Here is a 14334-nt window from a genome sequence, read left to right on the forward strand (position 1 = left end):
TAGGAATGTTTTTAGCCAAAAAGTAATAATAATAATAATAATAATAATAACAGTGTTGACACAGAATATCTGCAAGGCAAAGCCTCACAAGTGGGGGAAAATACAGGAACCACCACGAGGCCAAACAGGTCTGATTATTAGTCTATTAAAGACACAATCATCCTTTAATGAGAAAACCTCAAATTAAAAATCAAATAAAAGTTGAAGTAAGATGTTTTTCTTTGCTTTATTACTTTTTCATTACTCTTTTAGGCATAGCTGCGTTTGTCTGGACACAAGACATCGCACACCTTCATCATGCAGCTCTTCAGAGTGGTACCGGGCTGATTTGGCTGTCTCCTCTGCTACAATAAAACTTGCTTTCACAACAGCTTCACTTTGTGATTTTGCTCTGGTGAAAAACGTCTGCTGAAATGTCAGATTCTTCTTTAGCTCTTCTACTTTCTGTAGTTTCTGCTCTGCATTTAGGTTTTTCAGCTTATCCTGACGTTTTGTCTTGTAGTGCCGTCTTAAATTAAATTCCTTAATTACAGCCACATTAGCTCCACTAATAAGACACACGGGTTTAAGTCACCCACTGGCGCTGAAAGGCTCTGCTTTCAGAATCAACTTTTCTCTCCACCATTGTGCGCGGCTAGCTTCGCAATAACAGAAGTTTGACTTGATTGACGCGGGAATGTTCCCAGTTAGCCTAGCGTTCAGCAAGGAGGCTGCAGCGCTGCATTATGGGATCTGTAGTTAGTATATTATTAGCGCCTCATATCGCCGGGCCATGCATAACAATAATAATACATCTATATAAAATGATCTCGCGGGCCGGATATAAATGTACGCCGGGCCGGATGTGGCCCGTGGGCCTTGACTTTGACACATGTGAAATAGAGGCAGCAAGTGCCACTGAAGTAAGTTAAAGAAGGGAGTACCCGGAACATATTGTGGCAATGACCTGCTTTTTGGGGAAGCAAGGAATATCAATTCAAGGTCATGACGAAACAGCATTAACCCCACCCCCTTAGTTTGATGGGTGAGGCTGACAGATGAAACAAATTCATGGGGATAGCTGAAGGGGACAAAAGTGCCAAATTGAATTAAATAAATACATCATTAAATAATTAATTAAATGTGTCAATAATTAATTAATTAAATGTGTCATAAATATTTATTCAATTAATTATTTCCAACTTTATTTAATTATTGCCACATTTAATTAATTATTTAATGGTGTATTTAATTAATTCATTATGTCAGTCCTGGCGTTCCATATGTCAGTGCTAGTAAACGGTAGTCAGATATAAATCAACTCCGCTATAAAATGTGATCCAATACATCAGGGCTATTTCTCCCTCAGAAATTTAGCCTAAGTCACATAGTGACATCTTCTAATCTCTTAACAGTATTCATCCATTGAGGATATTTTGGAACCAACATGTAACAACAAAGACAACATGGCTCTGAACAAGACAGCTCATAAAACATGTTTAGAAGGTGATGTGAGTCTTGTGTTGTTATATTGTTAATCTCAATCCTTCTGAAGAAATGCTGTTTAAATAAAAGTGGAAACTATGATTCAGAACTTCATGTACATGTGAGATCAGTAGTCTGTGTGTGTTTAATGCATGGGGGTAATTATTGTATACAGACTATATTTCTGAACCAGCAGCAGAAAGATGAGAAACACTGTATCCTGTGTGAAAAGCAGTTTCACTGCAGCAGGATATAGTATGAGAAATACAACCACACAAAGCCCGCAACACATTAGGCACCAAACAAAACCTTTTAATTTGGCTCAAAACATTTTATTTCTGGTTTTATCTTAAGCCTCTTTACTGGCACACACAGCATGGTCTCATAATCATCATTCCTATCATAATAAATAAACAGAAGGGTGTGTATCTGGGGGAGCATATTGTATGCGTGTATGTTTCTGTGTGCATGTGTGTGTGGATAGGTGGCATCACAGTTTAGCTGTGAAAATAACTGAATGGATGGGGAGGGGGGACAGTCCACTGTATTATTCATATCATTCTCACGGCTTGTGCAAAGAACAAGCCGTGAGAATGAAATGAATGATACAGGAGCATCAGCGGTAGAACCGCTTGTAACCTGAAATATTGCCAAAATATTCAAAAATTGCTACAGCACAGGGACGCTAGCATAAAGGCTGTGACATATATAACAGGAGATCTTCAGCAAATAAGGATATTTTGTGCTCCAGGTCAGCTCTGACGATGCCCTTAATGCAATTGTCAGCTTGCAGTTTAATCACCAATGGTTCAACTGATAACTCAAAAAGAAGAGGGGATAAGGGACATCCTTGTCTCATACCACGGAGAAGTGGGAAATAAGAAGAGAATAACGAATTTGTTCTAACACGTGCCAGGTGAGGAGTAAAGTAACTGAATCCATAAAATGAAATTAGGGCCAAATTTATTTACAGTATAAAGTAAAAATAAAACAGTATAAAACAGGTAATCCCACTCCACTCGGTCAAATGCCTTCTCAGCATCAAGTAATAAGGCAATTTCAGGGGCTGTTGTTGACTTGGTGTGTAATATGTTTAAAAACCTGCGCAGGTTGAAGAAAACATGAATACTCTTCACAAATCCTTTCTGATCTGGAGAAATTAACAATACTAGATATTGCTCTAACCAGAGAGCAAGTTTTTTTGACAGTATTTTTAAATCTACATTTAAGAGTGATATATGACAGTATGATGAACACTCTAGTGGATCCTTATTTTGCTTCAGTAGGAGTGAAATGGTTGCTTGTATTAAACCCGATTCTTTGATCCCCATGATAGAACAGAGAAAACCCGACTCAGGAGTGGTCAAAACATTTATAATTCTTTATTCAATCATCTTCCGGAAGAGAGAGCCCCGCACAGCCCAAAGCCAGTTGCAGAATCTCTAACATTAGAAGCTAAAAATGTGTCTCATATAGGTGTTATTTTGGTACTTTACACGTCACACACAGCCTCGATACAAACAACTCCTTATGTGTTACTAGTTCCTGTTTTTTCTGTCTGGTTTCCTGTTTTTATTTATATGCCTGTACAGCTCTACACTAACTTCCTGTTTTTCAGTCTGGCTGAGCACTTCGTTTGTGAGTCAAAAGTGGCCTTGCTTTACAAGCCTTCATTATTAAAATACATAAAACAATATACTCAGAAAATAAGCACTAAGAATATATGTTTATTCCATAACAGTTTCCCCCTTTTGACCTTTCCCCAGAAAGGTCACCATATTTCTATTAGTTAACCTAATTAACTGACTCCCTCAATAACTACTGTGAACTAAGAACAGATATAATTAGTTTTTTTCTGGTAAAAGGTCCTACATTACTTTTGTCACTCTCTGGAAACCGCCTCTATAGAGTTAACCTGTTACCTCTTTAATAAATTTACTCCTGGTTTCTTCCCCCCTTTAACGGGTAGCGCATATCCGGCCTTAACACTGTTTTTGGGCAATTTACATAGCATAGAAATCCTACAAACTATTACTAAAGTCCCTCTCATTACTCTTCATTACTTTTATGCTCCCATTATAACCTGTGTCTAACGAGCTATAAATGCACGCTGGGCCGGATGTGGCCCGTGGGCCTTGACTTTGACACATGTGGTGTAGAGGATGGAAATCAGCCAGGACAACTTATAAAACATCTGCTGACATCTGGATGAATTCAGGTGTGTACATCCACAAAAAGCAGCAGGTCAGCTGATCACAAATTATTTTAAGAAAATCTACTGGAGCTCTCACTAGAAGTTATTGAGAGTTGTAATTCTTTTCTCTACACTGTTGTGGATTTTTTTATGACGTATATACCTGTTTACACTGAACATATACTCACATACAGGGCTGGACTGGGACAAAAAATCGGCCCGGGCATTTTGACTAGAGACCGGCCCACCAGGATAGAGATTGAAAATGTGACGTCATTCAGGGGTAAAACCGCAAAGGATTCTGGGAATTTGTGGCAAGAGGTACTAGCGCACGCAGGCTTTCAATTGAACTCAGTTACACAGCGATAAAAAGAAACCCAAAAAATGGCAAGAATCTGTTGTATTATTAACTGCAATAGCCGGTTGCATGACAGCCACGGGAAGCCGACGGGTAAAGAGATCGTTTTTTTTTATCGGATTACGTCGTTGAAGAGAAATTTTTTAAGCCATGTTTCCGAAGTAAGAGCCGACGGATGGTCTAGATATACCAAATATAACGTCTCAGAACACTCCAGCTCACATGTTAGTCTGCTCCAAGCATTCCCACAAAGGTCAGTGTTTTGTAGTAGTTAATACGTCATTTTTCATAACATAATTGGTGATATAGGTTACAAGCAAGTCTGGCGCTGAACAGAAATTGTCGCGCTATGCTCCTTTATTTATTGTGCATAAATAGTGAATTGTCCTGACACAATATTGCGTTTCGCTTCTGTTATTACCATGGTACATTGACAAAAACATATACTTTTATTCACAGGATAAAACAGTTGTTTTGTATCACTAATTGTCCAGTGCGATTACAACATACAATATTATTGTCACTGCTACATTTCTGTAATGCGTACCAGAAATTATTTCCACTACTAATTAATTACCGTTGAGCTCAAAGGTTATATTAATAAACGGTTAACGAATGTGTATTTATGACGACGATTTGTGAGACTGGTAAACTTACCTTTGTTCGTACGATGGTCTTTCGTTCTACACAGTGCATTTCAAGGTCCTGTACCCATCCGTCGGTAAACTGTACCTGGACTTGTTGCAGTGACCTGAAGTTACTAAAAACTTCATGAGTGTATGCACTCACTCCAAGAACCGTATAATTATAAATCTGAGCGTGGTGAAAGTTAGGCAGCACGCTGACGTCTTTTGTCCACTCTGTGTGCTCGTAAGGGTCTGACCCTTTCACTCCTTTGATTTTTTCCTCGTATCTTTTCTTTGCCTTTTCGTCGAGTCTGTCTTTGTACGGTCCGGCATTGTTCTCCTTAGTTTTGTACATTCCTTTTTTGTGCGGCAAAGAAAAACCAAGAAGGTATTGGAACCGGAGAATGAACGTTTTGCGGTGCTGCAAATGCTTGCATTTGATGCGGTACTTGGATTGTTTTGCCACGAGTTCCCGGCATGCAATGCGCGAAAGTCACGTGATCTGTCAATCGCTATAGGAAAAACCATAAAGCCTTTGCATGAAAACAACTGCTTTGATGTACACTGCCTTGTTGGTACATATGTATCAATCTAATAAACTTAAACCTACACCATCCTCCCTATTCTGGATTTTAAACAGTACATAGCGGAAACAAAAAGACTGCTTGGTCGAGTTAACCTCCTGAACTATCTACAACACATGGTAGAAACCTTAAATTAAGACCAAGAACACTAGAGGTGAGACATGATCGTTAATTAATATTAAAATTAATAAATGACAGATTTAGTGATATTTTCATAAACACCTCCTTTCCTTTTTTTGTTCTCCATTTTCTTTAGTTCGTCTAAACAAGGGGGAGGGTGCATCCGGCCTCCTCGACTGTAATTGGTCCAGCCCAGAGTCAATCATGACAAATTGGCCAATCCAACACCTTTCATTATATATACCCTTCCTAAAAAAAAAAAAATCCATCGGCCCATAAAAACAAAAAATCGCCAGCGGCCCACCGGGCAAATGCCCGGTATGCCCGATGGCCAGTCCAGCTATGCTCACATATATACTATGTCACCATATATACTCGTATACACTGTATACATACCTACACTTGAGTGTTTATCTAATAGAATCACTGTGATAAGCATTTAACCTGCATGTTTAAGATCACAAGGCCCACACCTTTAGACCAAATATTATTCACAAGTATATTAATGAAGTTTGTGCCACTTGTTGAATGAGCATAAGTGATCAATACTGTCTGAAGTGAGAAGTAGTGATTAGGATCAATAAGTAACCTTTGATTGTATTATGGCCGGTGGTAACTAGTCCAAACAAAGAGTTAAATAAACTTGGCCCCACTAAGCTGCACCTGGAAGCCTCTCCGGTGCCAGAAGGTGGTGAACCACCCATCTCTAACCCATAAAGTAAGCGAATTTTGCCCGCTTGAGAGTGCACCTGGGGCACTTTTTGCCTGTCTCCAGTTGCTAAAGTTGTGAAAAACCCTTCTTTAACAGATATAGTAGCCCACCCCTGGCAGCAAACCTGACAAAGCTGTCAGGAGGATTCATTGTTTTCTCTCCGCAGTATGTTTGATATCTGACTTTTGGCCTTAAAACTGTCAAAAGGACCCAATTAAAATGATTGATGTTGGGAACAGCGCTCAGAGAGTTATGGAGTAGTGCCAGAAAGTTATCTAACACAAGTGTCAGAGAAAAGGGGAAAAGTATTGACAAATATATTATATCAATAATTGGGGGGAATGTTGACATTTGTAGAAGTGGGAAAATACTTATTAGTTTAAATTTAATGCGGATCAAGTAAAAAACAAGGAATGAAAAATACCCAACAGCAGGAGGAGGGGTCATTGACCCAATATAAAGAGGAGGGTCGAGATGCCCCGGGCTGCTGCTGCTGCTGCTTTTTTTTCCTGTCTGTCATTTTGTGTGTCTTTGTTGTTTGTGCTTATAGGCTCTTCACCCCGGGGTTTGCTTTGCTTTGCTTTCTGCTATTATTTTGCTGTAAAATGTACGGTTTTGCTGGTCATATGATTCTGTGTATTGAACTCTGTCCCAAGAATTCTACTCTTTTCCAGATGATCTTTTTGAGCGATTTGATGTTATTTTGATCTGAAAAGCTGGACCTCCACATAATTGGCGTAATAGGGTTATCATATTTGCTTCAAAATTTGCGACCACAAACCCAAGCCATTAAAGCTGATTTTAGGGTTCCTCCACCAACTAAATCCACTTTAACCCCTTTCATACTCATCTTCCTGTTTGGAGGCAAAGTCCCCCTCTAGAATGTGAGTAGCAGAAAGTAGAGATAAATTTGATTTTCCTTCTTTTTCTTCTGATTCAAGCTCAGTACATTTCTTAGAATTAAAATTTAGACTGAAATAAAGTTTTTATTCCTTTCTACTAATATTATTTTGTCATTACGTTAATGTAGCACACTGTTCAGTTAGCTTTGCATGAAATCAGCTGATAGAAACAAAGAGTTAATTTTACTTTCTAACTCTGAGAACAGTTCAGATACTGTGCATTTTTACCTTTACTTGTTTAAAAAAGTTGAATCAGTACTTTAATGTTTACTTGAGTATTTTCCAACACTAGTATGTGTATTTCTACTTAAGTACAGAATGTCTGTACTTTTACCACCTCTGCCAAATATGAATGAAAACTCGACCTAAGCAAAGCAAATATTCAAAACTGAAAAAACAACAACAAACCAAGTCAAACAGAGAATAATAAACAGAAACTGAAAGTCCAAAACTGAAAACGCTGTCCCAAAAAACCCATGATTATGACAGCATGCATTACTTAAAAGCCTTAAAAACAAGAGTGCAATTAGCAAATTCATAATGTATTAATCTTTTCCAAAGTCTTATTATTTGATTTGATTCCTTAAGCTGTAACTCCTCCTGAGTCGTAACGATTATGCAATAGAGTAATATTTTAAGTCTTATAAATATAACTTATGACTGTGGTATGGAGAATCAGCATTGATGTTCAAATGTGTTCACAATGATCAACAAGTTTGATAACTGTGGCTTTAGCTCTGTAAATGAACCAACACGCCATTGTTGCGATTGATTTACGAGTTTTTATTGATTTTGCACACATACAACTTCCTTGGTTATGCATACAATGACAGCCAACTTTCCATTTGGCTCCACACACTCCTCTCTTCTGTTCTTCCACCTCACTATAAGAAAGGAAAAACCTCAATAGTACGATCAATAGTCCACCTGTCCCTCCACCTTCCCTGGCACTGCCCCTTGAGCTCACTGCACCACCCCTCACCTGCAGTTGATTCAGACATCACACCTCTGCCACAAGCTTTGACTGGAAGCTTGTTGGTTTAATCTCTGGCTGCATGCCAAATATTGTTGGCCAAGATACTAACCCAAATTGCTTTCCGATGCATCCATTGCAGTTTGAATGTGTGTGACTGTTAGAAAGCACTTAAGAACAGAAAAAAAGTGCTTGTGTGAATGAGTGAAAGAGGCATGTTGTCTGAAGCGCTTTGAGTGCTCTGGGAAAGTAGAAAAGAAGAATCAGTGCATTAACCATTTCACAGATTTCTTGAAAAAATGTGTGCGTCATCCAATAAATGATTCCATGTCTTTTTCAAATGATTGATTGATTGATTGATTTTTTAAATCTGCTAATATCTAATATACAGATTTTCTGTATGAAATGTTTTTTTGGGGGGTGATTGGTCTTTATATGTAACTTTGCATGCATCAGTGCAGCAGCACTCAACTTCTCCTTTAATTATTACAAGCACCTAAAAACCACTTCCTGCCTGACTCCTTTCATGCAGATAAATTACTGCAGCTCTCAAGAACACACCATCTTTCCTCTTTGATGAGATCAGCAGAGCTCATCACGATGGCTGACTGTAAGCTTCTGGGTTTGGTCTTGGCTATCATCGGCTTTTTGGGGAGCATCATCACCTGTGTGCTCCCCATGTGGAGAGTGACAGTCTTCATTGGTGCCAATGCCACAGCTCAGATAATCCATGAGGGCTTGTGGATGAGCTGTGTGGTCCAGAGTACCGGCCGGATGCAGTGTAAGGTCTATGATTCAGTGTTGGCCTTATCTCAAGATTTGCAGGCTGCCAGAGCGCTCATCATCATCGCCATCCTGTTAGGGTTCTTTGGGATCTGCTTGGTGTAGTTGGGTACAGCTGCAGTAACTGTATGATGGATCAAAGACAAAATAGCAATGTGACTATAGCTTCTGGGGTTATCGTCATCATTTCGAGTGTCTTGCTCCTAATCCCTGTAACTTGGACAGCCCACGTTACTATTAAGGATTTCTACAACCCACTCTGGTCCGCTTCTCAGAAAAGGGAGCTGGGATCATCGCTTCACATCGGCTGGGGCTCTGCGGTGCTGCTGTTCCTGGGAGGACCTCTCCTCTGGAGCTCCCATCCTCGTATGAATGACACTGACTGTGAGGTTAGGTACTCCAACCATCGCGCTGTTTAAGTCCTACATTTAAATATACAACTAATGAGAACAAGAAAAGGGTTTTTTCAAAGTTTCATCTCCTGTTTTTCTCCTGAGTAAAACAACAAATTAGATATTTTATTTGTACGTTTAGGAAAATTGTATTGCAGCAGAAATCACATCATACTTCCGTCAATTAGGAAAGTAACATGATTCAAATAAGCAGCAATGTTTGCAGTACAAGTGTTTAACTTTACTGAAGTTTTTACTTTTGCATCCAGAATATATTGAGGGAACAGTTCAGTGTTTTGAATCTCTTTGTGTGCTTAAAGAGATTCAAATACAGCAAATTACAATAAATTTTCTAATATATTTTACACCATGATAGAGATTTAGTTCACATTTATTTTTTGTTCACGCTGTGTAATATATATTATATAGGTTATTTATACTGAGTTTTTTTTCTGGGCTCTTTAGGAAATTCAAAGGATGTGCATTAGAAACTGCCATGAAATCTGCCATGAAGTCTAGAAGTCTAGGCCTCATCTTTGACTGGTCTTTCGTTTTTTGTTGAACAGTTTTCTTCTGCTTTTTGTGTCTTTCTTATAATGTATACGTAATATGAAATTAAGGTAAACATTAGAAGCACGTAAGATCATGTGTTTGCTTTTTTTAATCTTAGCATAGCCGCTCTTTTTTTTTTCAAGAGTATAATAAACAGAGTAAAAAGTAATTTGTGTTTTCAGTTTATGGAGTATTTCCTATATTTATGGGACTAGATGCGAATTAAATTGAAATCAGTTTAAAAATATATTCTGTGTTTTTATTGGTTTGTTTTTAGTACATGAATTTTAGTCTTTCTGTAATTAACGGGTTCAGTAGTAATGATCATGTCACAGATTTGCATTTTCTAGCTGAATAGTTTTCAGATTGTATTTTTTTTGTGTTTGTTGTAATGCATATGCAGCAAAAATTAGCAAGCATTTTTACAAGCAGGTGATTTCATGTGATTTTTTTTTATCATGGTGGGGGTTTTTTTGTCAAAAGGTGAAATAAAATGAGCGAACAACTCTGTGTTTATAGACTTCTCCCTTTTTGAAAGACTAATGAATTTTGTAGACTTTATTTATTCAACAATGAGATGAAAGATGGAAGACAATGCTGTCACACTTAGCTCTTATTTCCAAGTTTTATTAGAACATATTTGTTAAAAAAAAAACTCAATAGTAATTTTGTTTCGTGTTCAGCATCTATTGAACTTAATACAATTTATGAAATTTCTTTTTTTTAATTCTGTCACAAAGTTGAAGAGACTCACCATTAAAAAATTCTACCAATTATGTCATGGTTCAGGTTTTATAGGGTTAGAATAATGGTTCAAATCTTTGGTTAAAACTACTCAATTTAAAATGGGTCCAAATGTCCAACACTTTTTACAGTTCTGGTAAATTTTATTACCCTGAATAAAATCAAACACACAGTCATTTTTATTTCTTTTGATGTGTGATACAAAGGAGATGGAACCAAAAACCATTGGTGATTAAACGAAGGAAACGAAAGCAATTATAGGAACATGTAAACTTAATCAGATGGCAGTGATGACTGGAAAAGAACAAATGAGGAAAGTAAAAATATAGAAAAACACACAGCCTGCAAAGTAAGCCAGAAAGGTCCAAACTCACACAGCTGCATCCTCTGGAGGATGCAGCCTCTGAATTTGGACACCCCTGCTGTTTCCGGCCGGACAGTAATAACGGTGACATTTAACTTATTTTATCCGATAAATAAACACTGTAAAATTAAATTTTCTTGTGTATGTATGTATATATATATATATATATATATATATATATATATATATACCCATCTCGCCCCTGCGGGCGGTTTATCCTTCAAGCTCGGGTCCTCTACCAGAGGCCTGGGAGCTTGAGGGTCCTGCGCAGTATCTTAGCTGTTCCCAGGACTGCGCTCTTCTGGACAGAGATCTCCGATGTTGTTCCCGGGATCTGCTGGAGCCACTCGCCTAGCTTGGGAGTCACCACACCTAGTGCTCCGATTACCACGGGGACCACCGTTACCTTCACCCTCCACATCCTCTCGAGCTCTTCTCTGAGCCCTTGGTATTTCTCCAGCTTCTCGTGTTCCTTCTTCCTGATGTTGCTGTCATTCGGAACCGCTACATCGATCACTACAGCCGTCTTCTTCTGTTTGTCTACCACCACTATGTCCGGTTGGTTAGCCACCACCATTTTGTCCGTCTGTATCTGGAAGTCCCACAGGATCTTAGCTCGGTCATTCTCCATCACCCTTGGGGGCGTCTCCCATTTTGACCTCGGGACTTCCAGGTTATACTCGGCACAGATGTTCCTGTACACTATGCCGGCCACTTGGTTATGGCGTTCCATGTATGCCTTGCCTGCTAGCATCTTGCACCCCGCTGTTATGTGCTGGATTGTCTCTGGGGCATCTTTACACAGCCTGCACCTGGTGTCTTGCCTGGTGTGATAGACCCCAGCCTCTATGGATCTTGTACTCAGAGCTTGTTCTTGTGCTGCCATGATTAGTGCCTCTGTGCTATCTTTCAGTCCAGCTTTGTCCAGCCACTGGTAGGACTTCTGGATATCAGCCACCTCCTCTATCTGCCGGTGGTACATACCGTGCAGGGGCCTGTTCTTCCATGATGGTTCCTCGCCTTCCTCCTCTTTCTTGGGTTTCTGCTGCCTGAGGTATTCACTGAGCACGCTGTCAGTTGGGGCCATCTTCGTGATGTATTCGTGGATGTTTCTTGTCTCATCCTGGACTGTGGTGCTGACACTCACCAGTCCCCGGCCTCCTTCCTTCCGCTTAGCATACAGCCTCAGGGTGCTGGACTTGGGGTGAAACCCTCCATGCATATATATGTATATATATATATATATATATATATATATTACCCCCACCCTACCCACATTCCCAACAGCCCTTTTGAATGTCTGACCAGAAAGAGAGCACCAGTGTGTTTATTTGGTAGTTCAATGAAAGGCTTCAGTTAGTTAGGAGGGAGGAAAAGAATCAGCGTTCATGTTTGCAGTATTGCCTTGTTATATTTTTTTTTTTAAAAAACCACACACAAAAACCACATTTTAGGAACTATTTGTGGGTGTTTTCTTGTTTGTTTGTTTTGTTTTTGTTCTAATTGAACACTAAAGTGACAGCTCCAGCAGTGGCCAACAGCTCATTTAAGTTTGAAACCCTTGGTGTAGTGGGTGATTTAAATTCCAAAACTTTTACTTTCCTGTTAATGACATGGGGAAGGGCTTGATTAAACACTTAACTTGCTAAAATTAGCGTTGGGCTTTTAATCATATGTTAGTTTGTAGTTATTTTAACTAACAATATTTTTAGGAATGAGGAAACAAATGAGGAAACTCCACTAAGTGTCACAGCATCTGCATATTCAGTAAAGTAAATAAAAAGTGACAGTTTGAACTAAATGAAAACTGTCACTAGCCGAGCGGGCAACAAGCTGCAAATAGAGGATCCAATTAAGAAGATGAACTTTGTATCACTCAAACACTTCCATGAGCTACAACTGTCAACTATTAGTGAAGTCACTCTGAAAGTGTGCGTTCTTCCCGGCAACTCTATAATAATAACATCAGGGATTCTGAAGAAATTTCTGGACCCTGGATCCTCGCTTCTGTCAGTCTGCCCCAGGGCAGCTGTGGCTACAACTGTAGCTTGCCTCCACCAGTGTGTGAATGTGAGAGTGAATGAATAGTGGAATTGTAAAGCGCTTTGGGTGTCAAGAAAAGCGCTATATAAATGCAGTCCATTATTATTATTATTATTATTATTATCCTGGAACAGCTTTGTGATTCACTTTGTATTTCATCACAAAATCTTGAATAAATAAACAAATTGTAATCAAACTGAAATTGCCAAAGTGCAGTAGTATTTTTTCAGGATCGATCATTTGGCAGGTCCCCTTTTCTGCATTATTAAACAAGAATTTGGTGCACAATCAGGATCAGCGCTACACAATCCTTCAGTGCAAGAATGTCAGCAGAGTGCAGAGTGTCTGTGCTGTGTGGGTAGAGGGAATTTGTGCATGTGCCTGGGTTTAAGCTAAATAGAACCGTTTTTGAGGATGGATTATTAATAATATTTTTACCAGCACTTGACCACAGCAAAAAAATAGGAAATATATATGTGTGTGTGTGTGTGTGTGTGTGTTTTTTTTCTCCAATTCACCAGGTCTGTAAAGTTCAGTATGACTGTGGTACATGATACAAAAGAATAAATACAGAAGAATAAAGACTTTATGTGAATAACTTTACTCTTCTTAAAAATAACTCATAAAACAAGTAAAAGTACAAATGTGTACAAGTTAGAGACTTCCTCAGTAAGTTTACACTCTTTTGGAGTGATTTTAATTATGTGTTAAAGAAGAAAGAGATTAGGAGGTAAAGTAGAGGATGCAGAGTCCATCATCACTGAGGCCGTCTCTCCTGCATGAAGTCCAGGTGCTGGTTTTCCAGTGTGTGCGTCTGATGGCCCAAAGCTGACTCAGAGCCGTAACACCATCAGTGGCTGCAGTATGGAACAGATGTGGCTGTGTCCTCATCTCCCAGAGGAGTCCAAATCGTCATCAAACAGCCCTACAGACACAAAAACGTGAAAATATAAACAACCAGACTATCAGCAGTGATTTAACTACTTTAAGACCTCTGTGAAAATCATTTATAGGATATATCACAGAATTTAAGGCCTTTACAATCACAGAGCATACAGAGAAAAGTACTAAACTGAATCAATTTCAGCTTTCATTTTTCATGATGTATATTGTATTAATAATTAAATTTCATTATCTGTATCTTTACCACACATTTACCACACATGTGTAGATACTGTAGGTTCAGTGAATGCTTAAATTCCACTGATTAGAATATACTGGACATTCAAAGCTAAGATTCAGCGCACTATGTTAGAGGCTGGGATTTGATGAATTCATCATATATACAACCTTTGATCATCATTTATGTCCAGTTGAGAATGAATCTGTGCACTCACATATTAAATGAACTGAAATCAGTAGTGTGATCTCCAGTCTTGATATAAGGGATGAGAGAACTGACAGCTGTTATTTTAATCAGCCTGTCTCAGTTGTTTTAACTCTAAGTATCACAAAGTAATGTGGTAACATCTGGACTGACGAGTTTACTGTCAGCATTTTAATCGCTAGTTTAAAGGCTGTAG

At 38.8% G+C, this 14334-nt stretch overlaps 1 pseudogene; it reads left to right on the top strand.

The window, feature by feature from the left end:
• Positions 1–8509: 8509 nt before the first annotated feature.
• Positions 8510–9135, top strand: LOC134635279 (claudin-4-like; annotated as a pseudogene).
• The last annotated feature ends 5199 nt before the right edge of the window (positions 9136–14334 follow it).

The sequence above is a fragment of the Pelmatolapia mariae genome, linkage group LG10_11, assembly GCF_036321145.2.
Source record: "Pelmatolapia mariae isolate MD_Pm_ZW linkage group LG10_11, Pm_UMD_F_2, whole genome shotgun sequence".
NCBI lineage: Eukaryota > Metazoa > Chordata > Actinopteri > Cichliformes > Cichlidae > Pelmatolapia > Pelmatolapia mariae.